This window comes from Aedes aegypti, chromosome 2, assembly GCF_002204515.2.
Source record: "Aedes aegypti strain LVP_AGWG chromosome 2, AaegL5.0 Primary Assembly, whole genome shotgun sequence".
In the NCBI taxonomy this organism is placed as follows: Eukaryota; Metazoa; Arthropoda; class Insecta; order Diptera; family Culicidae; genus Aedes; species Aedes aegypti.
The window spans coordinates 5,511,285-5,536,646 of NC_035108.1; the positions used below are offsets into that span (position 1 = coordinate 5,511,285).

The 25,362-nt window shown below is 40.4% G+C and overlaps 1 non-coding gene across 1 annotated transcript; it reads right to left on the minus strand.

The window, feature by feature from the left end:
- Positions 1 to 23,218: 23,218 nt before the first annotated feature.
- Positions 23,219 to 23,291, minus strand: Trnav-cac. The gene has a single exon. It is a non-coding gene; the product is annotated as a tRNA-Val (tRNA).
- Between the last annotated feature and the right edge of the window lie 2,071 nt (positions 23,292 to 25,362).

A 25,362-nucleotide genomic window follows, 5' to 3' on the forward strand; every position in this document is an offset into this window, starting at 1 on the left:
TTCGGGTTGGAAATTTTTTCGACTTGCCAGGGCATAGAGTATTTTCGTACACATACAAAATTGTCAATTGGCATAGAAAGCTCTCAGTTAATAACTGTTGAAGTGTTCATAAGAACACTAAGCTGAGAAGCAGGCTCTGTCTTCAATTCTTTAAATTTAACATTATTTCCACGAAATTATTTCAGTTACCCCTCTGCGCGGTAGCCAGTTGAGCAAAGGCAGAAAAGCTGTTGATCGCATTTTAAACGTTTTGGCTCACTTCTCCGGGTCGAAATTGCTTTCGGTGTACATTTCACTCGGAGCGACCGCATCCCACCCATCTCCTCTCATCCTATTCCTCCAGAGCGGAGAGAAACCCATCCTCAGCTGGCCGTGCTTCCTGCAAACGTTTATAAATAAATCTTGTAATTATTTTATACTCGCGCGTCCATATCTATAAATGAAATGCCAATATTTTCGGGAGTGCTCGGTGCTCATAGAAGGAGGTTTTTTTTTCGGGAAATTTTCTCCCGCTCTTCGGCACCGGTAGCCATCTCGTTACGTCGCAAGGGGAAATAATGACTTCAAGCCGAGTTGGTTCTGTGGAAAAGAAGCAGAAATTAGCATCGGGGGATTTTTCCATAGGAAAATCGCTTTTCCCGACTGATGCTGCGCTGTCAACGAGTTTCGATGTGGTGGTCTGTTGGCAACAGGAGAAGGTAGATGCGGTAACGTCCACGCAGTCCGTGATTTTGGATGATTATTCTGGGAAAATGAGGTGTTGAGCAGAACGGGCAAATGGGTGCAACCTGAGACCGAAATGAGAAGCGTATTAATAGAAAGTTGTATTAGAATGTGAAGGCAAATGATCGAGGGCCACCTCCAATTTGGGGTACTCTTAGGTGAGTGTTTGATGCAGCATAGCATACTCATTTTTGGACGCATGATTTGTGTTTCAGGTTAAATCCCTGAAAATGTTTGGATAGTATTTGATTCAATTCATAGAGCTGCGTCAGTGGATAAATTGTTCTCAATACAATGTTGATGCTGAAGACATTTAAAACATGCACATTTTAACGATTCACAAAACAATTCAGTCTAAACTGTTGAATGTAAAAGTGATAAATTCACTACCCGTTAAAAAAAATGACCACGACGATTGCGATACGATGAATTTGCTTTTTACGAAGGATGCCGTGCAATCAATAGGTTCCAGTTATGGCAGTCTTTTCATTAAACTCAATGTATTCAACTAGGATTAAACAACCCAAAACCACTCATATATTCTAATAAGTCTTTCCTATATCTCAGGAAGCTACGCATCACACCACCCTTCCGCATACATAACATTGACAAGCACATGTTGCATGTTTATTTGAAACGTAAATCCCGTGCAACCCTTCGCTTCACAGCAGAGCCTACTGCATCATGATGACTTCCATCTATATTGGGATGGAAGGCACACACAAGGACACGCATATTCCGATCGCAGTAGCTCATGCTTGATACTCCATTGTCTGCTCGGCTCCAGGATTCCCCTCTTGTTTTTCCACTCGCACAGCAGCAGCCCAAAATCGGAGGCATCCCCTCGCCACAGGGGGGAGGTTGATTCAGTATTTAGGGAATTTTAATCCTCCACCAGGATGACATTTTGCGCCTATCGACCGACAACCGACCCGGTTTGCTCTAAATTCCTTGCGACATGATTGTGTCAGTCGGTACCCGAGCAAAAATAGAGTAACAGGTTTCGTATTTTTGGTCTACTAGAGCTAATATAGGATGGACAAAAAGTATTTCAGCTCTATAATGGCTCTTAATCAACAAGCAGCGCAAACTGAAATTTCATTTTCTGTGCGCATCGTCTCTTTGTGCTGTGCGTTCACAAGTTCTTTCTGCTCTCTGGAGTTTTTAAAATACCTAAAGCAATAGAATAAACTGTCACTAAACGTGGCAAAAATGGAAAAAAGGACGTTTCTCCGGAATGCGCGCTTTCTTCCAAGTGTGAAATCGAAATAGGCAATCAGTCTAGCACATCGAAGACAATTTTTTGCGATTCCATTGCAAATCAATCAACTTTTCATTGAGAAGATTTACAACATAACGGCCAGCTTTTCCTACCAAAAAAACAATGCTGAAAAGTGCTACTTTTCAGCACTCTTTTCGGCGAGCCTCGTTGGATAAATGCACGACTCGTGCTGAAAAAATCATCATTTTGCATCTTGTTGCATAAATAACTATTCCCGAACATCAAATCGAAGCATTCTCTAACCCAGGCTCTTTGATTCAAGTGAAAAAACAAAGAATGCCGCCTATCGTGGTCAGTTGTTCCGAATTTGGGGGATTAAGGCAGGAGATCTTGAACTCAATTAGAGTAATCAAGGTTTCCTTCCAAATCGCAAAGAAAAAAGACTGTCGCGTATTGCCGGAAACTCTTAAAGATCGGGAACTTCTTCTCAAACATCTTGAAGAGAAGAAGCACAATTTTTTACTTATGGCGAAAAAACTGAATGTTTGTTCAAAGTCGTCTTTAAAGGTCTCTCAAATGACTGTAAGTAAACTGAAGAGATCAGAAATGGAATACGTGATTTACTTGGGTTTTCCCACGACCAAGTAATCATTATAAGGAAAGAAACACAATATGGTATTCGTCAAAAGAAGCTTTCTCAAGAATATGTTCGATGTATGTGTGACATGGAAACAATTCCAGAAACCTGGAGGAAATTACCAGAACCCCACTCACTACCGTCGACGCCATAAGTGGGGTCATGGCACAAAACATTGCCGCTTGGATGCTAAACGCACAATGCGGAGGTTCTTCTCACGCTAAGTTTGTATGCGCAAATTGCAGGGGGCAATCGTAAGTCTAACTTTTTGGGATTGCCCTTTTTTTCCTTCTAAGCAATAGGGGATAATCTGCTCAACAGACTCCGGACCGAGGTCCGGGAGTGTGGGGTTGGGGACCATTTACTACATGCAAGCAGTAAACAGGACTACACCCCCGACCCACTAAACCATTTCCATTGCCGCCAAACCCTTCGTCTCTTCGGGACCACCAAGAAGGCATTGCTTCGAAGAGGGGCTATTGCACATCGCATCCTCCAGGTTAGCTGCGTAGCCATGCAGCAACGAACATCGATGACACGCTTAGGGGGGTCCACCAAGGTAGCATGCTGGCGCATTGCCAGATTCCCGGGTGGTCCTCACCTCCCGTTGTCCGCTGAAAGCGGGCAGGGTCGACCACTAAGCCCACGCCCAGCTGCACCGCAGGTATCAAGAACTGATACTGCGGGCTTCGCAATTTGACCTACTGAAGGCTCAGGCCCTATCAGCTAGCACCAGCTGGGATTGCTGACGAAGGGGCCTCCACCTGCCCCGAACAACCAGAGGCTCGTATCCACCCAGTAGGCCGGCGCCACGACAGCAGCGCTACCAGGATGTTCTCCCCGCGGCCACTTAATCGCAGTAAGGGTCAATTTCGACCGTAGGGCACCGGTATGACCTACGTAGCCGACTGCGAACCCTTGGACCACCTGTTGTTTAGCGTCTGCACTAGTCACTCCTCGAGTTCACACGCCACCTCCTTTGGAGTTCCGAGACGATGTGGGTGATAGCCGATGAAACGGCATTCCAGCCAAACTCGTCTTCACACATCCTCTGGACCAAATTGTCCGGAGTCGTGTCCCGACCGCATGTGGCAAACATGCGGTCACGCATTGTGCGAAAACGCGGGCACACGAACAAAACGTGTTCCGCCGTTTCCTCTAAACCTGCACAAACTGGACATTCAGCATCCATGGCCCGAAAGGACCTGTGTTAGGTGGAATGTTAGTTCCCCATGGCGCCTATTGACCCAGATATCTAACCTCGGAATCAACCTGTGAGTCCACACTCCCTTGGTGGAACTGTCCCACGCACGCTGCCATTTGACCATGGAGGCCGGTCTGGCAGTCCTGCGTATGCCTCTTGTGCCGCGCCTTTCGAAGCACTCTATGTCTTCCATGATATGGATACCAATAGGCACCCTTACCGGTGATGACGCAGAGTGCATCGTGTGACACGGTACGGTACGCGCTCGCAACCCTCAGGCACATTAGCCTATAAGTACTCTCTAGCTTGCTACGGTAGCTATCGGTACTCAAAGCCGGGCCACCATACCTCAGTATGGACGAGGCGACACTGGCCAGAAGCTTACGCTTACTGGCGTACACCGCAGAGCTATTGGACATCATCCGGGACAGTGCCACAATAGCTGTGGAGGCTCTTTTGCAGGCATAATCAACGTGGCTACCGAAGGTAAGCTTATCGTCGATCATCACCCCCAAGTGTTTGACGGAGTGCTTCGAAGTGATCGTGCAGTCGCCTACACTGATCACCGCTTGCTGCACCGACTTTCGGTTGTTGACAACAACAGCCTCAGTTTTGTGGTGAGCCAATTCCAGTTTCCTGGAGCTCATCCATTCCTCCAAAATTGCGATCGAGTGGGCTGCAGTCAATTCCACTTCTTCGATCGATTCACCGTAGACCTCCAGCGTAATATCGTCGGCAAAGCCAACGATGACCACACCCGCCGGGAATTTTAATCTCAACACCTCGTCGTACATGACATTCCATAACATCGGGCCCAGGATGGAACCTTGCGGGACTCCTGAGGTTATGTGAAAGCACATCCGACCCACCTCTGTGTCATAGACTAATACCCGATTCTGGAAGTAACTTCCGAGAATCTTGTACAGGTACTCGGGTATCCCCAGACGCAGGAGCGCATCAGCAATAGCCGCTCAACTTGCACTATTAAATGCGTTCCTTACATCCAGAGTCACTACTGCGCAGTAGCGAATACCCCTCCTCTTACGCTGGAGTGCTATCTTAGCGGTTTTTTTAACCGTCAGAATAGCGTCCACGGTGGACCTCCCTTTCCGGAAGCCGAACTGGTTGCTTGAGAGACCATTTACACCCTCAGTGTACCTCAACAGTCTGTTGAGGATGATCTTCTCGAGCACCTTCCCCGCCGTGTCAATCAAGCATATTGGTCTATACGCCGACGGGTCACCGGGTGGTTTCCCCGCCTTTGGCAATAGTACCAGGCTCTGCCTCTTCCACACATCTGGAAATACTCCCTCGTCCAAGCATATCTGCATAGCAGATCTGAACATACCGGGAGCCTCCAAGATTGCGACTTTGAAGGCCAGGTTCGGAACTCCGTCCGGGCCTGGTACCTTCCCCATGCTTAGGGATTTTGCAATCCCTACAAGTTCCTCATCGGTTACCCTATCCTTATCGGCAGCCCCAATCCCCGGCTGTCCTACGAAAGGAGGCCATGGGCTGGGGTTGTGGCGCGGAAAGAGCCCCTCGATGATCCCCTCCAGCCATTGCACCTCTTGTCTTCGCCATAACGATCCTGTAGGCATCACCACACAGATTCGCGTTGGCACTCTGACAGAGTCCCTCAAAGCAGGCCTTTTTGCTTATCTCGGACTTCAGCGCGACTTTGGCAGCGGTGAACACCGCCCGTCGTTCTTCACGCTCCTGCTCGATACGTGTTCGCTGCATCCGTCTCCTGGCCCGTAGGCAGGCACGGCGCAGGTTGGCAATTGCTTGAGTCAACCAGTACGTCGGTGGTCTCCCATTCCTAGGGTGGACTTTTCTAGGCATGGTCGCATCGCATGCACGCGAAAGCACCGCTACCAGTTCGTCCCCGCTTAGGCCGAGTAGGTTACGCTCACAGCGGAGCGCCTCCCTAAGTACTTCGTCATTGAAGTACGATGTCTTCCACCTACGAGGGCTTGGCCTTGACCTAGCCGCTTCCTCAACCCGCTGCCTGCTGTTGTTGTAGTCGATACTGTAGCGAACCGCCAGGTGGTCGCTGTGAGTGTAGGCATTGTCTGCCCTCCAGTTCGAACTACTCGTTAGGTCAGGACTACAAAAAGTAACGTCGATAATCGACTCCGCTCCGTTTCGGCTGAAGGTACTTTTGGTACCAACATTATCCAGATCGACATCTAGCACGGCCAGTGCCTCTAGCAGGATTTCCCAAGTAACATTAGTAGCTGAACAATAGTTTATTAAATTGAAATGAGCTTAAGAGTGATTTATTAGGCTCTTATTCAACAAAAATGTTTGTTGGGTTGACCTCGCTGGTTCGTGATACGGCTTCCCCATTCCACGGCCACCGCTCGGTCGACCAACTCGGAGGCGCATAGCAGCTACAGAAGAGGACCCCGTTTGCCTTGGCGATCACGAAGCCCTCGTAGGTAGTAGACACCAACCCCTGGACGGGGTATTTACCAGGGGGGGTATACACAACGAGGTTCGCCTACCGTTCATGTTTTGTGGGTGTATTCGTTTGGCTCACAACGCTGCTAGGCATCCAGCTGTTTGAGTGTTGAAATGCATCAGCATTTGCTGTCTGACATGGCCCGCGTTTCGACCTGTGCTGTTTGGGTCGGCCCGCGTGAGAGATGATGCTGTTTGCTGTACACCCACCCTGGTATTTACCCGTCGTTCATATCACCGCCATTTTTCCGGATCCATCCACGACCCAGTTGCCGTTGCCGGCGGGTACTCGGTATGGGTCCGATATGATGGCGATGTCCGTCCCCCACTCAGCAACTGACTGATACAGCATGAGTACCTGCCGGACTTTTTCATTGCTGAACGGCAGCGGTGGGCACCTGAATCTCGCACTGTTGCCGCAGTGCCGTGACGAGCTCTTCTGCGTTGGTGATCTCGTCAAGGTTCATCACCTTCAGAGTCACTGACTGCGTCAGAGCCCTCACCTCGACACCCTCGCCTCGACACCCTCGCCAAGGACCTCTTCCGCCAAACTTTTGTAGGCGGCGCCCTTGCGCTCCTTGTCGCACTTAAGCCCGATGATCATTTCACCTGTACGAGTGCGTCTGACACTGCGTACGTCGGCTCCTAGATCTGCGAGCTTCGCGTCACTGCGCATCGCCTCCAGGACTTCCGAGTACTTGGACTCTTCCGTCTTGATGATGATCGCATCACCCTTTTCGCGCTTGGCACCTACCCTCCTACCTTTCTTAGGCTTGGTATCCCTGCGCTCCTGCACTTCCTGCTTCTTTTTCTTCTGTTTTCCCTCTATGGTTGTCCAGGGGGCGTCCCCCCCTGATCCGCCCTAACCTGTGGTGATTGAGGACCTCTCAAAGGTCGCAACCCTCTGTTCCCATCACTCCGTGAGGGGCCAGCCTTTTCGCGCCCACCCTTCTCGGCTTTCCGGGACGCCTGGCTGGGGTCCGATTTTCCGGCACTTCTGCCGACTTTCGGGGTTAATATCCGCCTGGCCTTGCGAGCGCCGCTGGGTAGCTCCTCTCCTGACGGCTGCCTCGCACGCTTCTGCGATTGCTTGTTGTAAGCATTCGCTTCCGCACTTTTGGGGCTACCCGCGAAAACGAAGGGCTCCGTCTGGGTAGACTTCGGCACCTTCAATTCCACGGGTTCTGCCGCTGCCACAGTCGCCATGGGTTCAGCATGGTTCTGCTTGGCCGCCAACATCGACTTACGAAGTCTGAACAGGGTTGCTGATGTTAGACTTCGAGGACGCAAAGTCAATGATGGAGTCGAGCTGCTGTGCAGCCACTTATCCATAACCTCACCCGATGCGTTAGCCGGGGATGAAATATGGTTTCCAGCACTGGCACTACGTGCACTGCTGCCTCCTCCTGCTTGCACTCTCCTCAACGGAGACCTAGCTAACCCACTTCTTGCGAAGGGGTTCGCTTCCCTACTACTGCTACTACCTACCACTACTATTTTGATTTTGGTTTGAAATTGTACTCATTTTTGGATCCCACGAGTAGCACGGGAAAAGAGGTCCACCACGCCAGAGCCCTGCATTAACGCGGTAAGGGACAAAATACTGTGAGGGGTGCCCAGGTGCCCCACAGGCTCCGTTAATGGCCGAACATCTTTTTCACCCCTTCGACCATTCATTCCTCCGCACGGTTTTTCGCTTCACACCTTGAATTGGGGTTACCCTGTTTGGTGGACTCTTACCACCGAATCTTCTATTCTATAAGCCGTAAACTACACAGCAGTGTTGGCAGAGTTAGCGGTTCGAGTCTGTTGGTTCGGTGTTTGCGGCTTGGATTGTGGCTGTCTTGATTGTTGGTGCAGTGTGTGATGCTTCTGATTGCACTGTCGACACACCTCTTTCTCGCAGATTCTGGCGAAATGACCAGGATAAAAAGTATTCCGGCAGAGCTTGTTCCTATATGCAGCCTCAATCCTCTTTGGAACACTCATCGCACTTCGGAGCGAACTTGAATGAAGTATGGCACACTGCTGGACGAAACTGTCGCTATTGCACGGAACTTGTAGCAATCGATTTTAGGACAGAGCAATGATCTTTCAAAAAATCCAATCAAGTGGAATACTTCGCAACGTCCTTGCTGTTATAGTGAGTCTCCCCCCAGTGGCGTAGGGTTGCCATGTCCAATCTGGAACACATTGAGCCCCTCGTAGCTTTCCTTCTCAAGCGCTTCCACGGTGAAAAGTGCGTTGAGATGCGCTTTGACGATCAACTTCTTATTCTCGTAGCGACTTTCCAACGCCTTACATGCCACCGTGTTTCCGGTAAACGACGGCAGCTTTATTTCACCTTCACAAACTGAGTCATCGGTTGCTTGAAGCGTGGAATGTCTTGAAGCGCTGGTCCCTAGCGAATTAAGGCCATCAGCTCTGCTTTCAGCGCGTAATAGCTGTCTTGGAAGTCATAACGTCCTCTTGCATTAGAGTTTCCTCGCCGCCATAGCCATCCTCCAAAGCGTCCTCTAAAAGCAGCTTGATCTTCATTCGTACTTCTACGAATTGGCCAAAAATCTTCTCCAGTGCCTCCAAGTGACCGTTCACCTGTCGTACATCACGCTTCACGTCGAAAAATGCTAATGTTGTATCAGTTTTAAAAGCGGAAAAAAAATTCTGCAGAATCTTACAGCTACAGTCAGTGACATAAGTTAGTAACCAAATGCTGTTTTTCCATACAAAATGCCCAAGTTTGGGGTGCTGTATCTCAGCTTCTGGTAGTCCGAATTGGCTGAAATTTTAATGACGAACTATAAATAACTTGAAATTTTGCCTGTAAGGGAATTATTACTTTGCAGTCATTGTACATAGAGTTTCAGAGGGTTGTTCAAAGACAACAGTAAGTAACCGAGAGACTTTTTAATTTAATTCGAAAACGGTAAGTCGTGGAAAGTTGGTGTGTTCTGCAAATTTGTGTGACTTCTGAAATTGAACAACTTTGTGCAACAGACCAATAACCCACAGCTTACCGTTTTCGAATTAAATTAAAAAGTCTCTTGGTCACTTACTTTTGTCCTTGAACAACCCTCTGAAACTCTATGTAAAATGACTGCAAAGTAATAATTCCTTTACAGGCAAAATTTCAAGTTATTTGTAGTTCGTCATCAAAATTTCAGCCAATTTGGACTACCAGAAGCTGAGATACAGCACCCCAAACTTGGGCATTTTGTATGGAAAAACAGCATTTGGTTACTAACTTATGTCACTGACTGTATCGTCCAAACAAAAAGCTTCCCTCCATCAGTTAACCTTTTGAAAAGGACATTTTGTATAGAATGATGGTCCATATCAACGAAAATTCAATTTTTGTCGATGAATAGTTTGGACCCCGACATGGACGTTCGACCACTCATCAACTTTTAAGTGTAATAAATTTAATTCGTTCCAACGAATTTGAAGGCTACTCTACTAGTTTTGCTCATCTAGACATAGAAAAAGCATTCGACAGTGTTTGGCATGAAAGCTTGATCGTAAAATTTAATAACTTTAATTTTCCAACATACATTGTTAGAATAATGCAAAGTTAACAGTCAAATCGTACACTTCAGTTTAATAATTATAACTCCAAGTCTCAGTGTTCTTCAAGACTTTAAGATTGCAAAAGAGTTTGGATATTTTTTTTCATACTTGCAAAAATTGAAGATTTCTCCTAGTGCTTCCGAAACGCAACTAATAATTTCCCCACATCAACCAAATGCTTGTTTATTGTTGTAAATTTTAAAAACGAAGGATTCACAAAAAATAAATATTTTTATAAAAATATAAGTTTACTGCTCGGGTTTCCATGTAATGTAGATTGTAGATACATGGTGCAATTTTACACCCTCGCACACATCTCGGGGTTCGATCAGAATTGAAACCCTTCTGCCCGAACTCATCGTCATCGAATTGCATCGATTTTGGGTTGAAGTAAAAATGGCAGAGCGAAACGTGTGTTTTGAGTGCGTCATAAATCATTGTCGGAATCGTTCGCTGAAATAGACCCCTCGCAACGTTGATTGCGCTCGACGCCTACTACGATTTGGAAAATTATTTTTATTTGCAAATATGATTTCCAGAGCATCGTCATGAAATTGGTATTGTTCGGCAGGATGTTTTACAAACCAATGTGTGATGCTTCTCTAGTTCGCTGGAAGGGTGTAACTTTTAATAAAGTCACTGCTGATGGTTGGATATTTGCATTCGGATAACGAGGACCAAATGGAATGGACTCAACGGAAAAGTAATTTGATTATGCTGCAGGATCCAAACGGTCACGTTAAATGACGATGAAATTTGAGTTTGTGATTTATTTCGCATACGCAGCTAAATTACCAACAAGATTTTGAGGAATTATCAAAATAGTGCAGTTGCATGCTACCGATGGGAATCAAGTTCTTTATGTTTGATTCGAAGTGGCCATATTGTATGGGAAATTTATTCCATATCCGCTTTGCGGAAACAAACCACTACACGCTGTGGTCCTATTCCTTCAGCTTTTCTGCAGCAAAGTTTACACGGTTCACCTTCGGAACGGACAAACGGACTTGATCTCTCGACAAAGAAGGTGCCCTCTCTTGGATACTGTCACGGGATTCGCCTGAAAATTAGAGTAAGTGGGGGCAAAAGTTCGACCTTAGTGGAATCATCAACATTTCAAGAAAAACTTTTACAGCTGAAAAGAAATAAATACCTACCACACATTGAAACTTTAATCGATTAGCTCCAATTAGCTGAACACACTTATGTCAGGATATATATGCATTTTAGTTACAGTGAATCCTCCATGATTCGATGTTCCATAACTCGATATCCACTCATGGAGCAATACTGAAATTTCATGGTTACTAAAATTACAAATAGCCCTAATTCTTCCAAATATCAATCCATTTCTATATATTTTCAAGTGAAAGTGTCTAACTTGAATAGCATTAGAACCATGATTTGAACCTTATGAAACTTTTGCCCCACTTTTCTCTATATGGAAAAGCACATTCGATGTGTTGAGCTCAAGGCAAAGGATGGAAGAAGTAAATATCTACACACATGAATCAACTTCTTCATTTATCCTGGCAACAACTTTCGTGCTCTCATCTCACTCATCCCACTCACCGAATGAGAGACTAAATCTTGTGCAGCACTGAAACAGTGGCGGAAATAGTAGCAGGCGATGACTGCCTTCTGGGATGGCGACGCTGTCAACCCTTTCTACTGGTTGTTAGGTTGCTACCATCCATGGTGGAAGAGCAGGCGTAAGGATCGTAGCAAACTTTGCCATTTATCTATCCGAGAAGGAGCGAGAAAGTGCTTGGCGAAAGTTGGCGAGATTTTCCGATTGTGGTTGGGCGCGTTCGAGAAGGAGGAGAACATATTTATATAATTTTAAGATGAAATTAATTCACAACGCATTTGTAGCTGTTGCTGTTACTGTCGAGATGCGGGCGGATTGGGCTAAGTCGGGGGGTTTGAACCACTGGGAACAGAGTGTTAATACTTGCCACTCACTTTGTTGTTGCTGGTACAAGTTTTTCCCACTCTTACTGTGAATGTTGGAATAGGGACAGGGCTCTCGCAGATCTCTATAGTAACTATGAGATTGTGTCTATCTATGAGATAAGAGAGTACAAAAATCCAAGGACTTGAAACAATTATTCACAGATTCCAGTTCATTTATAATAACAGGAAGCTTGTAGGGAAACAGCGATAAGTAAAGCTAATTAATTTGCCAGCTTTGCTGAAAAATTAGAAATTGCTGAATTTTTTTTTCTTCTCCTATTATAGGCATAACTGTTCCATATGGAAAAAGTAGGCATTGAGAAAATTACGTTTAAAGATTGAAGTTTGTCGTCTAATACAAATTTTCATAATTTTCTAGTACATTTCCGTATGTCATATTAATTAGCATAACCACATAGATTACTCATTTAGCTACTATTGATAATAAAAAAATATAAACTTGAACATTATTCATGTTTTGCAGTTGCTATTGAGGAAAAAGTTCATATAGAGACTGTTATGCCTTTATTTTTCAATATGGGACTACACCAACTTCATATTTTTTCACAACATTTTCAAACAAAGTGTATTAATTTTCGCATGCATTTTAAAGAATATATTGAAACATGAACGTTGCGATGAAAAAAGGAGTCGGTCCAAAAATCTATATGGGACAGTTATGCTTTTATGGGCAGTATAGATAACTAAAACATTTCACTGTATAAATCTAAAAATCTGACAGAGCCTAAATTTGTACATAGTCAAATTTATCTCCTAGGATAACTTTTATATAAAATATTGTTTATTTATTTGGGGCGATACTTTCAAGGTAAAGAAAACTGTTCTACTTTTATGGAAACCCTTTTTTATTGCATTTTCACAACACATTTTCGTTAATTAACTATTGCAAGCTGCACAATGAATCATTACACAAAAATTTTCAGAATTTTATAAACAACGAAGATCGCATCTTAATATGATATCTGACATCCTCGTGTGGCCTTTAGCGAAGTTGCAAATTTGGATAAATGTAGGACTCGTGATGTAAAATTATTATTCTGAAAGTTGTTGCGTAAACTACTAACGTCAACTCTGCCTTACTCTGCCTATTTTGTATCTCGATATCGAATGAGAGAACAATTTTAAAAATTGGTTCTCATGGCTACTTTGATGGTCCTTTGGATCGCAGTCACACTGTTTTTTTTTTAATTTTTCAGAAGTATTATTCAAAATATTCATTTCTTATATCTGTGTTCTGTGTTATAAAACACTATGATCCTAATTTGGTAAAACTAAAAAAAAAATTTATTAACATTTTGTTGACAACATATTACATTTCATTTGCCGTAGCAGTTCAGAATTTTTACAGGTGAGTTGATTGATGCTTATAAGAGTTTTCAATTAACTTAACCTAGGTCAACCTAGATATAAAGCGCCTTTATCGTGGCAATGTACGATCGCAACGATTTTTGTCTGAAATTTTTAATAATTTTGTTCGACATTTGTTCAAATGTTTCCACATTGGATGTTCTATGTAACTCATTAGTACTATACCAGGGAGGAAGCTTCAGAATCATTTTAAAAATTTTATTCTGAATCCTCTGCAGAGCTTTCTTCCTAGTATTACAACAGCTAGTCCATATTGGTACAGCATACAACATGGCTGGCCTGAAAATTTGTTTGAATGTCAAAAGCTTGTTCTTAAGACAAAGTTTTGATTATCTATTAATAAGGGGATAGAGACATTTAACATACTTGTTACATTTCGCTTGAATGCCCTCAATGTGATTTTTGAAAATTAAATTCTTATATATCATAAGCCCTAGATACTTAACTTCATCTGACCAATTTATTGGAACACCTCTCAACGTGACAACATGTCTACTTGAAGATTTCAAATAATGACTTTTTGGTTCATGTGGAAATATTATAAGTTAAATTTTGATGCATTAGGAAAAATCTTCAATTTTTGCAGGTATGAAGAAAATATATCCAAACTTTTTTTCAATCTACTACACTGCCCATAACTGCAAAACAGTCACATTCGACATTTTTGACAAAATGGAGTTAATACCATGGAGAGTCATCAACGCTGGGCAGTGCTTCGGAGAGCCTAAACAAGACGTTTTGTTTTCGGGACGCCGGAAGTTTGTGTTTCGCTTTCGCGCGTTTTGCTGGGTAGTGCTTTGGAGAGCCCAAGCAAGACGGTTTGTTTTTGGGACGCCAAGTAGTTTTACGGTTCGCATTGTGTGAGTGCGAAAAGATATCCGTGTTCAGTCGAGGATGAATTACCAACTGGTGAGCTTGTTTCATGCTTATAATGACACATTTTTTCAACGCTGTCAATTTTATGTAATATTCAAACAAACTTTGTATGGTTCGTCCCTACAAGTGTCGATATTATCCCGTATAGGCCTGAGTGAGGGTAAGGATACTAAAGCCAGTACCGCTCAGCGAATACTAAACGGATTCAAATAAGTTTTTGTCAGTATACTGGCCCACATTACTAGTTTCTGGAAGTGGCCGGAGGAACTCGGAGATGCTCCTGTGGCCGGAGTTGTTGCGGTGGGTTACTGGGTCAAGTCGGGTGAAAAAAGGCGATTTTTTGGTACATGCCTAGTTAACTTTATTTATTTCCAATGGCAATCATTTTAATTTGCATAAATCATTAAGATCTGATATTCAACATTAAAAACAAATGTAGAGAAGGTATCGACCGTGATTGTTTTTAATATTATTTGTTATGGCTATATCGGTCATGCGACTCAAAGGAAAAGGGAGTCTATAGAAGATTTTTTACAAATGATGAAATGCATAGGTGGATAGGCGTCGCAAGGGAGCGACAAGATTGAAATTAATTAGGTGGTGAAAATTGAGCAAGCCATAGGGGAACCAGTAAAGCATCGAAGCGTCCTGTATGTTGCCTAGCTTCTCTACTGGAAAAGGGTTGGCTCAAAGCTTTGAGCTTTGCTACCAACACAGGCAAAATACAGGAGGCTTCAATGTGCTCATATACTGTCGGCTATCACCGAACGGTTCTATCGATCGTAACTGATATTGGGAAATCGCATCGCAATCAGAGATTGTTTGTCTCTATCATGTGTGCTCTTCCCGCCAGTCACCACATGATCCAGTTAGAACTGCTTTTTTCTTATAAGCCAAATTTTACATATGTAGAGAAGGTATCGACCGTGATTGTTTTTAATATTATTTGTTATGGCTATATCGGTCATGCGACTCAAAGGAAAAGGGAGTCTATAGAAGATTTTTGTTGGTAGCAAAGCTCAAAGCTTTGAGCCAACCCTTTTCCAGTAGAGAAGCTAGGCAAAATACAGGACGCTTCGATGCTTTACTGGTTCCCCTATGGCTTGCTCAATTTTCACCACCTAATTAATTTCAATCTTGTCGCTCCCCTGCGACGCCTATCCACCTATGCATTTCATCATTTGTAAAAAATCTGCTATAGACTCCCTTTTCCTTTGAGTCGCATGACCGATATAGCCATAACAAATAATATTAAAAACAAATTGTTTTGCACCGTTTAGAGTATACCAGATGCGGCCTCTTGGACTTGATGCCCTGAAGAACCGGCTTTAGATTAGTTAGGTACTAAACCGTTTCAAATCTCTAAAAGTATAGATCGAACATAAAAGTTCACTAAAATGTATTCCCATAAGCTTGACACAGATGTTAAGATACAAATTGTGCACTTTATCATTAATTTGATGCATCCCGGAGATCTGAAAATGGTCATTTTTAGGATCAATCAAATGCTGTTGACATAATTATTCAATTTAATCGATTATCACAAGGTTTACGCTGATGCGTTCTTCCTAAAACTCCTTGATATAGTGGCCATATTATAGCCGATTCTGGAAATTATCTGTGACTTGAAATTTGCCTACCTCCAGGGGCACAGAAGCACAGAACTCTTGTCATCCGACCTGACCCAGTGATGCACCGCAGTAGCTCCGGCCACATGGGCATTCCCGATATCCTTTTACCACTTTTAGAAACTGAATATGTGTACGAGTATACTGACAAAAAATCATTGAAATCCGTTGGGTATTCGCTGAGCGGTGAGAGTTTTAGTGATTTATCTTTCACTCAGGCCTATACGGGTTATGCTTGTTTTATATAATTTCTTAATACATATATTTTCTCTCTTCAACATTAATAAAAACACCTTTTGAATGGTTCGACATTATGGATGTTGACGTATATTCTAAAACTCCTATCAAAAACTTCTCATCTCGAGACAAAAGTGTACAGCATTACTCTTCTGTAATTTTCAAACAAACTATGTATGGTTCGTCACTACAAGTGTCGGCATCATTCCTGTTTCGTATTATTTAAAATATATATATATTTTTTCTCTTTTCGCCATTTTTAAAAACATCTTTTAAATGGTTCGACATAATGGATGTTGACGTATTTTTAAATCTTTTACCAAAAACTTCTCGAGACAAAATGCAAAACTAGCTTAAATTTTAAGACCAATGGTGTCTCCCAGATCTATTCCTCCCTCACTAATAAACACCCTTCCCGTGGTGATTGTGGAGATGCAGAGGTATTCTCGGTCTCTAAAAGCAACAATCATTACACCCTAACATTCCTTCCCCATCCCAACTGACTGTAAGGACTTGGCCGGCGCCGTTATTGATCAATAATATTAGATCTGCTAAAATTGTACTTCGAGAATAAGCGGAAACTCCCATCCCTTATTCATTTGGATCGTAGTGCAATTCTTACCAGGTCCGATCAATCACGGAGTAGCAACCATTGACATGTACAGTCAGTCTATGCTATGCTTAATACCATGGAGAGTCATCAAATGATAAATACTTTCGATCAACTAACTGAAATCTGTGAGATTGTTCAAGAAAATTCGAAAAAAATACCAAGTTGTTTTGTCACATTAGTAATTATAACCTAGGATGCGGCTTATTTTTCAAAAGTTCTCAAAACCAAAAATTCGTATGCTCTACTGAATTCAAATCACATTAAAAGAGAAACCTCAAAAACTGAGCCAAAAATATTTACATTTAGAGGTGGCGCAAGCGTCTTGTAGGTGAATTTTGAAGTTATAAATAATTACCTTCAGTGAAGTAAACATAACTTTGTTATTTTCCAACCAATTTCAAATCTTTTAGCATCATTATCTTCAAAATTAAATTTATGAAAACTTTGTAGAACATCAAAGTTGTCTAAAATCAAAACTAGTCATAGTTTAAAATACTTTTATACAAATTTTTACTCATTTCACTAAAAATTTCAAATTAGTTGGACCATAACTTCTTGAATACTCAATCGATTCCGAATCTTTTTACATGTTTTTGAAGCGAACTTAGTTGTTCTCAAACTGTTCATATAACACATTTTTCTAAAAAATGGTTTTGCTTAAGTTTTTCACCAAAAACTATCCAAAAACATGATTTTTTAATGAAAAAATCAAATTTCTTTTGATTTTTTAAGTTTTTTTGCCAGAAATTGCATTTTTTCTATAAAACTTTAATTTAGAAAGCATCTTTCCTTTATTACGAGTTGAATAGAGCATATAGTTTTCAACATATGAAAACATAGTTTTGTTTCAAAATTATTTGAAAATTGTTGCAAAGTCCTTCTCAAAGGTTTAACAAATGAGAAAAACCAGTTTCAGCTTTAGAGATAATATTTAACTGGCAAAAATTTGGAAAAACTCAAGATCAAGACATTTCTTTAGTGAAATGTGTTGTATGAACAGTTTGAAAACAATTAAAATAGCTTCAAAAGCATGTAAAAAGATTTGGAATTGGTTGAGTAATCATGAAGTTATGGTCAAACAAAGTTGAAATTTTTAGCAAAATGAGGAAAAATTTGAAATAAATTACTTTTAACTAAAGCTTGTTTTGATTTTAGACAAATTTGATGTTCTACAAAGTTTTCGTAAATTTAATTTTGAAGGTATTGATGCTAAAAGTTTTAAAATCGTTTGAAAAATAACAAAGTAATGTTTACTTCACTGCAGGTTATTTTTTATATCTTGAAAATTCACCTTCAAGGCGCTTGCGCCACCCCTAAATGTTAATATTTTTGGCTCAAATTTTGAGGATTCTCTTTTCATGTGATTTGAATTCAGTAGAGCACACGAATTTTTGGTTTTGAGAACTTTTGAAAAATAAGTCGCACCCTAATGCACACTTGGTATTCCATTTACTCAATTTTGTCGAATGTTACAAATATGCAGTTATGGGCAGTACAGATGACAAGCAGGCTTTGTCCTTTGGCATCCGCAAACATAGGTTTTTGATATCCTTGAGGTATCTCAGGTAAGTCAGATGTACAAAACATGCCTTGAGGAACACCAGCTTCCACAGGAAGTCTTTCAGACTTAGAGTATGCATTCTAAATCCTGAGTAACTTGAATTTCAATTGGATTAGTGAGTCCTAAATTAAAATTGTGCCAGCTTTCAAACTGCATAGCTAGTTTTTGTGCTTTTTCGCAATAAGTAAGTAGTTATTTGTTTTCCTTTTTCAATGAGCAAAACAGTTTGGATCTCTTTTGAGTTTGGATCCAGGTTTCAAATCAGTTTCAGTAATAATTGCTATATGTATGTAATTACCTAAAATAAAATAAAGCAACTCGTCCTCTTTACCATTCAGAGAACGAGCATTTCATTTCAAAATATTAAAAAAAAAATTAAATATAACAATTTTAGAAGTAAGTTTACACTAACCTGAACTGCTTCAGTCATAGTGATAGTTTTGAACATTGTATTCGATTCAATTGTTCAGTTAAAAAATCTAAATCAGAGGGAGACATGTTGCTAGAAAAAGGTTCAATTTCTGATGATTTTCTTTTGGGATATACCCTTGGGTAAATCCATTCAAAAACTCTATAGAGATCCTTCTTCTATCCCAATGCGGTAGACAAATATCACCTATGTAACCTCTTGGCAAATTAGACAAAAATGTAAAAATATTATTCGAAACAGTGGCCTGACGGTAAAAGATGAGGTTAACACCAAAATTATTGAGCCTAAAATATGTTCTGTCAAAATTCGAGCTCAACAATTGTTTGCGGGTATCTCAGAGCAACATTGAGTAAAAGTCATAGAATCTACTCTGCCCATAACTGCATAACAGTCACATTCGACATTTTTAACAAATTGGAGTTTATACCATGGAAACTCATCAAATGATAAATACTTTTGACCAACTTACTGAAATCTTTGAGATTGTTCTAGAAAATTCGAAAAAAAAATACCAAGTTGTTTTGTCACATTGGTAATTATAACCGCATAACAGTCACATTGAGATTATAAATGAAACTCATAATGTAATAGCAACGGAATCTAGTTGACATGCGCAAAAGCTTTCACAAAAGGCAGCAAAATATGGCCGATACAGCGAAAAAGCGGAGAATCAGGAACGCTAACAAAAATTGTAAAAAGAACAACATCATCAACAACAACAACGTGAACATTAATCACCATTGCCATAATAATGTCCCATCAAAAATTTATCACAAAGTAAGCAAACAACAGAATTACAATAACGGAAATTTCGCCTTCAACAATAGCCAGGAAAGGAGTCATCAACTTCCTCCTGACAGAGAGCTTCTTGCGGCTGCGAAACGTCAATTCTCTAGACCGCCAACAAATTATCGACCAGCCATGCAGTTTGAAAAAGGAGAAGTTTTAAACCCATATCCGGCGAGGGAGGCGCCCCGGCAGTCCGTTGCAGTACCACCCCCCAACTGGACGACCGAAAAATCTTCAACTGGTGGATCTTGTGAAGCATGCCCGCATTCGTGTTTTCTACGGAATTGACGGACCCCTCAGAGGCAGAAAATAATTCAATGCAACCCGGTGAAGCTAATCAGCACTTGGTAACAAATAATAATGACAATTCACCATATGGTTTAACAGACTTAAATAACGAACTACCAATAATTTCTTCTGAAACACAACCAACTGAAATTTTAATCTATTGTCAGAACTTTGATCGCATGAAAAGTGCTTTTACAATTAATGAAATTCATAAAAGTATATTAAGTTCATCGTACTCAATCATTTTGGGAACAGAAACAAGTTGGAATGATGATGTGAAAAGTGAAGAAATTTTTGGTAGCAATTACAACGTATTTCGCAATGATCGTGACTTACTTTTGACACAAAGAAGATCGGACGGAGGAGTCGTCGTTGCAATATCATCAAATTTCAGTTCTAAAATCATTGTTTCACCTAACTTTAAAGAATTTGAGCATGTGTGGGTTAAATCAAATATTGGTAATGAAACTCATATTTTTGTATCAGTTTACTTTCCCCCAGATCAGGCTTGTAAGTCAACATACGAGAGTTTTTTCCTGATAGCAGAAGATATCATAAATCAACTTCCTCCCGAAAACAATTTCACCATTATGGAAAAATGAAGCGTTTCACACGGCAATAGAATATTCTATGTTTATGCATATTCATCATACTCATCACGAATATGTGTATGAGAATGTTTTCGATTATAGTAGAGCCAATTATACTATTAGACTTATTAGACTGAAATTAGATAACGCAGATTGGCAATCTGTTTTGAGAAATCAAAATAATATTGAATGTGCAATAGAAATCTTTTACAATTTATTATGGGAAACCATTAGGGAGGAAGTACCTGTTAAGAAGAGACGAAGGAATCACAACTCAAAAAATCCAATTTGCAAATCATAAATTTGAAAAATCGAAAACAAAAAGCTCACAAAGTTTACAGAATATATAAAAAAACAGACGATTTAGAAAAATATTTGGTTATTTGCGATCAACTCAATTTAGCCACTTCTACAGCACTTACCGAATACAACATAAAAACTGAAAATGAAATAAAGTCATGTCCAAAGAATTTTTTCAATTACGTTAAAACTAAACTCAAATCGTGCAATTTTACATCAACAATGACTTTGGATGAAAAAGTAGGAAATAATTCTGAAGATATTTGCAATCTTTTCGAAAAAAAATTTCAAGAAAATTATTCAACATTTTCAGAAAACGATCGAGATTATTCTTACTTTTCACATTTTGCTATTGGCGTTAATTCTATAAATGTGCTGGACATTTTGTTTGGTCTTAAAAATTTGGACGCCACTAAAGGATCAGGGCCAGATGAAATTCCACCCGGATTCATAAAAAAACTTAGCAACTGAACTCACAACTCCATTATTTTGGTTATTCAATATGTCTCTTCAAACTGGCCAATTTCCAAAGGTATGGAAAAAATCATTCCTCATACCAATATATAAATCAGGTAAGAAATCGGACATTCGAAATTATCGCGGTATTGCTATTATGTCATGTATTCCAAAACTTTTCGAGTCAATTGTAAACAAAAATATGTTTGCCCAAATAAAAACTCGTACAACAAACGCTCAACACGGCTTTTTCAAAGGTCGTAGGACCACTACGAACCTTCTGGAATTTGTAAGTTACTCACTGAGAGCAATGGATAAAGGTTACTTCGTAGAAGCTCTTTACACTGACTTTAGTAAAGCATTTGATAAACTGGACATTCCAATGTTGACTTTCAAGCTTGAAAAAATGGGAATCGAAATGAGTCTCCTTACGTGGATCAAGTCCTATTTAAACGACCGTCAGCAAATAGTAAAATTCAATGGGAAAAGATCAAATCCAATACATGTTACATCTGGAGTACCCCAAGGCTCACACTTAGGCCCTCTTCTTTTTATTTTATATGTTAATGACGTTTCTTATATTCTAAACAAACTGAGGGTCCTTATATATGCTGACGACATAAAGACACAGCTGTTTTTAGAAATAAAGTATGATGACGATCATAATGTTTTTAAGAATGAGATACAAATTTTCTACACGTGGTGCTGCAAAAGTTTATTGGAATTGAATATAAAAAAATGTAACCTCATAAGTTATAGCAGAAAACGAACCACACCAAATATGTCTATTGTTTTAGGAAACGGACATGTAAAAAAATGTGATAAAATAAGAGACTTAGGAGTTATCTTAGACTCAAAACTATTATTTATAGATCACTATAATGCAATAATTCATAGAGCAGGAAATATGCTCAATTTCATAAAACGATTTGGTCATCACTTTCGTGATCTTTACACATTAAAAATACTTTATGTTGCGTATGTAAGATCAATATTAGAATATTGTAGTATTGTTTGGTCACCTTACACTAAAAAAACATGAAGAACGTATAGAATCGATACAAAAGCAGTTTTTATTATACGCACTACGTAATTTAGGCTGGTCAGTACTTCCTCTACCATCATATGAATCACGATGAATGCTTATCAATATGAAATCACTGAAGGTGCGTCGTGATTATGCTATGGTTTCTTTTGTTAACGATATTGTTTCACAACGCATTGATTCTACTGATATACTTTCAAAACTGAATTTTTATACTCCTACTCGTCACTTGCGCTATCGTTACTTGTTCACAGAAGGTCATGATCGCACGAACTACGCTAAATTTAGTCCGTTGAAATAGATGATGACTATATATAATCAACATTAAGAAATGATTGATGTTAACATGTCTCGAACAAAACTGAAAAAATACTTTTTTGATATACAAAACAATAGTAACTGAGGAATGTATTATGAATCGAGTATACTCAACAAATTTATAGTTTATAAACACATAGATGATAAGAACACAATGTAATTTAGAATGGTCTACAAAATGTTTGACGTCAAATTAATAAATAAATAAAATAAATAAATAAATTTCCATCAGAAATATTTTCTGACTATTCACCTAGTATGTGATATGAGTTGTACGAAATATCAGCCTCAAATAAGCACTTTTGAGTTCCTGGTAATTTTTAGAAATTTTAGTTTTCTCCCATACTGCCATGAAATGCACACTTGGTATTCCATTTACTCAATGCCTACTTTTGTCGAATGTTACAAATATGCAGTTATGGGCTAACTAGTGTAATCAGAGATATCCCGGCGGTTTATGAATAAGGATCATAATCATGCAAATTCAATCAAACATAACCTATCAAGTATAATGGCCAAATAGTATTATTAACGTTCTGAACCGGACTTTGAATCAATAAAAGTAATCAGTTATGACTTGAATATAAATGAAAAAAGTTTATACTCAGAACAGGACTTCAGATCTAGAACGGTAACAGGTGATCTCTCGATGATTATTAAATAAGGTTCATACTCAAGCAGGCTCAAATAAACATAACATACCAAGTTTTTGTTCAAACGGTTGCTTATGATTATTCAAAAACAACTAATTAAAAGAAATCTACTAAATTGTGTACACACTGAATTTCGAGAGCCAAAATTCTTATTTACGTACCCAAATTCCATTTACGCAATGATTCCGTTTAAGTAACCCGATCCATGACGATGATGGGATGGAGTTGGTCAATGCTACCGCCATGAGATGATGTGGACTCTAAAAAAGCTGTTTCCGCCCGGGTTCGAACCGGGGACCTTCTGCGTGTGAAGCAGACGTGATAACCACTACACTACGGAAACTGTGTTCTTCTTTAATGGTGCAGGAGCTTTAGCTCAACAAATACAAAGCATTTGCTTTATCAAATTTGATTATCTAGCAAACGTAATACCAAGCTACTGTTAGCACTCAATAGAGTTGTCGCGCCACTTTTGTCATATTAACATGTCGAATAAAAAATCCTTCACTGCTATACACAGCTAGCAGTGAGCAACAAATACCGTTTCCCTTGCTTCGAAGCTACACACAGCTGGTAGTCTACACATAGTCAGGGATTGAATCCTGAGAAAATTGAGAGAATCGCTCACGTATCGCTCTCTGTAACTATCATAACATGCTGCACATTATGAGAGACTGTTTATCGTATACTGCTACAAGTTTGATCAGATTGGGGGGATACTAGTGCATGATAAAACCCCTCTAATCATGCTCCAAGCCTGGGGGACACTGTTGTTATTGGAAGTTCGTGGATTGTTTATCGTGCCAGTAAAGAAAAACACCTATCCCCAACGGTAAACAAGCGAGAAAAATGGATTTTATCATCGCTCTCTCGTTGGGGCTCTCGCTCGCTGCTTCCATTTATCAGACTTGTTACACCTTGCGATACAATGACGATCGTGGACCGCAACAGATGGGATGTTTTTCTTTGCTTGCTTTGATCGTGCTTCATTCTCAAATGAGAGCGAATTCTGCAACGCCTGCACATAGTAAAACACAACCTCCTCTCGGATGTATTAGTTTCACAGGTTTCACTCATTTCAGTCGTCGCATGGGGATATCCCATACACTACCGATTCGGCATCGACAAAGGTGCCCAAGCGGTAGGTAGACAACTTACTTACTTATATCTGTTTTACATGTGACTGACTGGAGGCCGTCTCTGGGCAATTATCTATTGAAGCATGTCGCTTTTTGTTGCATTATTTATTTGACCTTGTCTGGACTTCTTGCTGGTGTGAACCATGCGTCTGTTGCCACTTCCAAGTAATTGCATTCTGATTCGGACCAGCTCTGGTTGTGGTTGGACAGAACAAGTTGGTACCATTTCAGGACTTATGGCTAAGAAAACATGAATCATTATGATGGTTTCCCGAATGCCATGACTCCTTTTCCTCTCCTATATGTAGCTTGATTGACACGTTGATGTTAACACATGTTTCATTCTGTAATGTGGTTCAGCAAGATTGTTAATTGCCAGAAGGGAGATGTATTAATTGAATTACAATTTTTTATCAGGGCAAGGTTGCTACAAACAATATAAGGCTAGCACAATGGCCGCCTTCAGTTTTTCGCTTATTAATCAAAGTATAAAGCTTTAAAGTGTTTTTACAAAAATCTACACGCTTTACTCAAAAATGAATTGGAAATGTTTGCGAATAATCCTGGCCTGTTTGAGTAAAATTCTTACAAAAATCTTCATGGGATCATCCTTCAGATCAGCCTTCACTCATAGGAATTCATTGATAACTTGAAAGCGTAGTAGGAACCAACACATGGTCCAGCTTAATTGTATAAGCCCATATGAACTTAAACCAAATGCATTTATCTTTAAGTGATTGCCATTGGCGTAGGAACAGGGGGGGGCAGGGGGGCCTGGCCCTCTCCAGAATCATCCAGGCCCCCCACAGAATTTTTGATGATAATAAAAAAACACAACAAATTAACACGTAGAAGAATCTTCTGAATCAAGGTAACTACTGAAGAGATTTTTGTCAATAACAAGAGTCATGGTTATTGACAAAAATCTCTTCTAGTAGTTACGTTTTCTTATGTTGAACAACTGAAGTGAGGAAACCTCGCTTGTCTCACATAGCAGCAGCGTGGTGGTTCTGGCTTCGGTGAATCGCGCAACAACCGATAGCTTAACCGTTGCTGTCGATCGAATGGTTACTGTTAGAACTAACTTTTTGTTGTATGCGATAAGCGCAATTTTCGACAATAAAAGCGTCAATATCCTGGAAATTCGATTCCCAAAATTCGTTCCAAATCCTATCAATACTGTTTCAGCATAAAGCAGCATGTTCCCTGCATTCTGATTTATTATGTTTTTGGAAGATACCCTGCTCGAGGTGTCCGGTAATGAGAATTCACTAA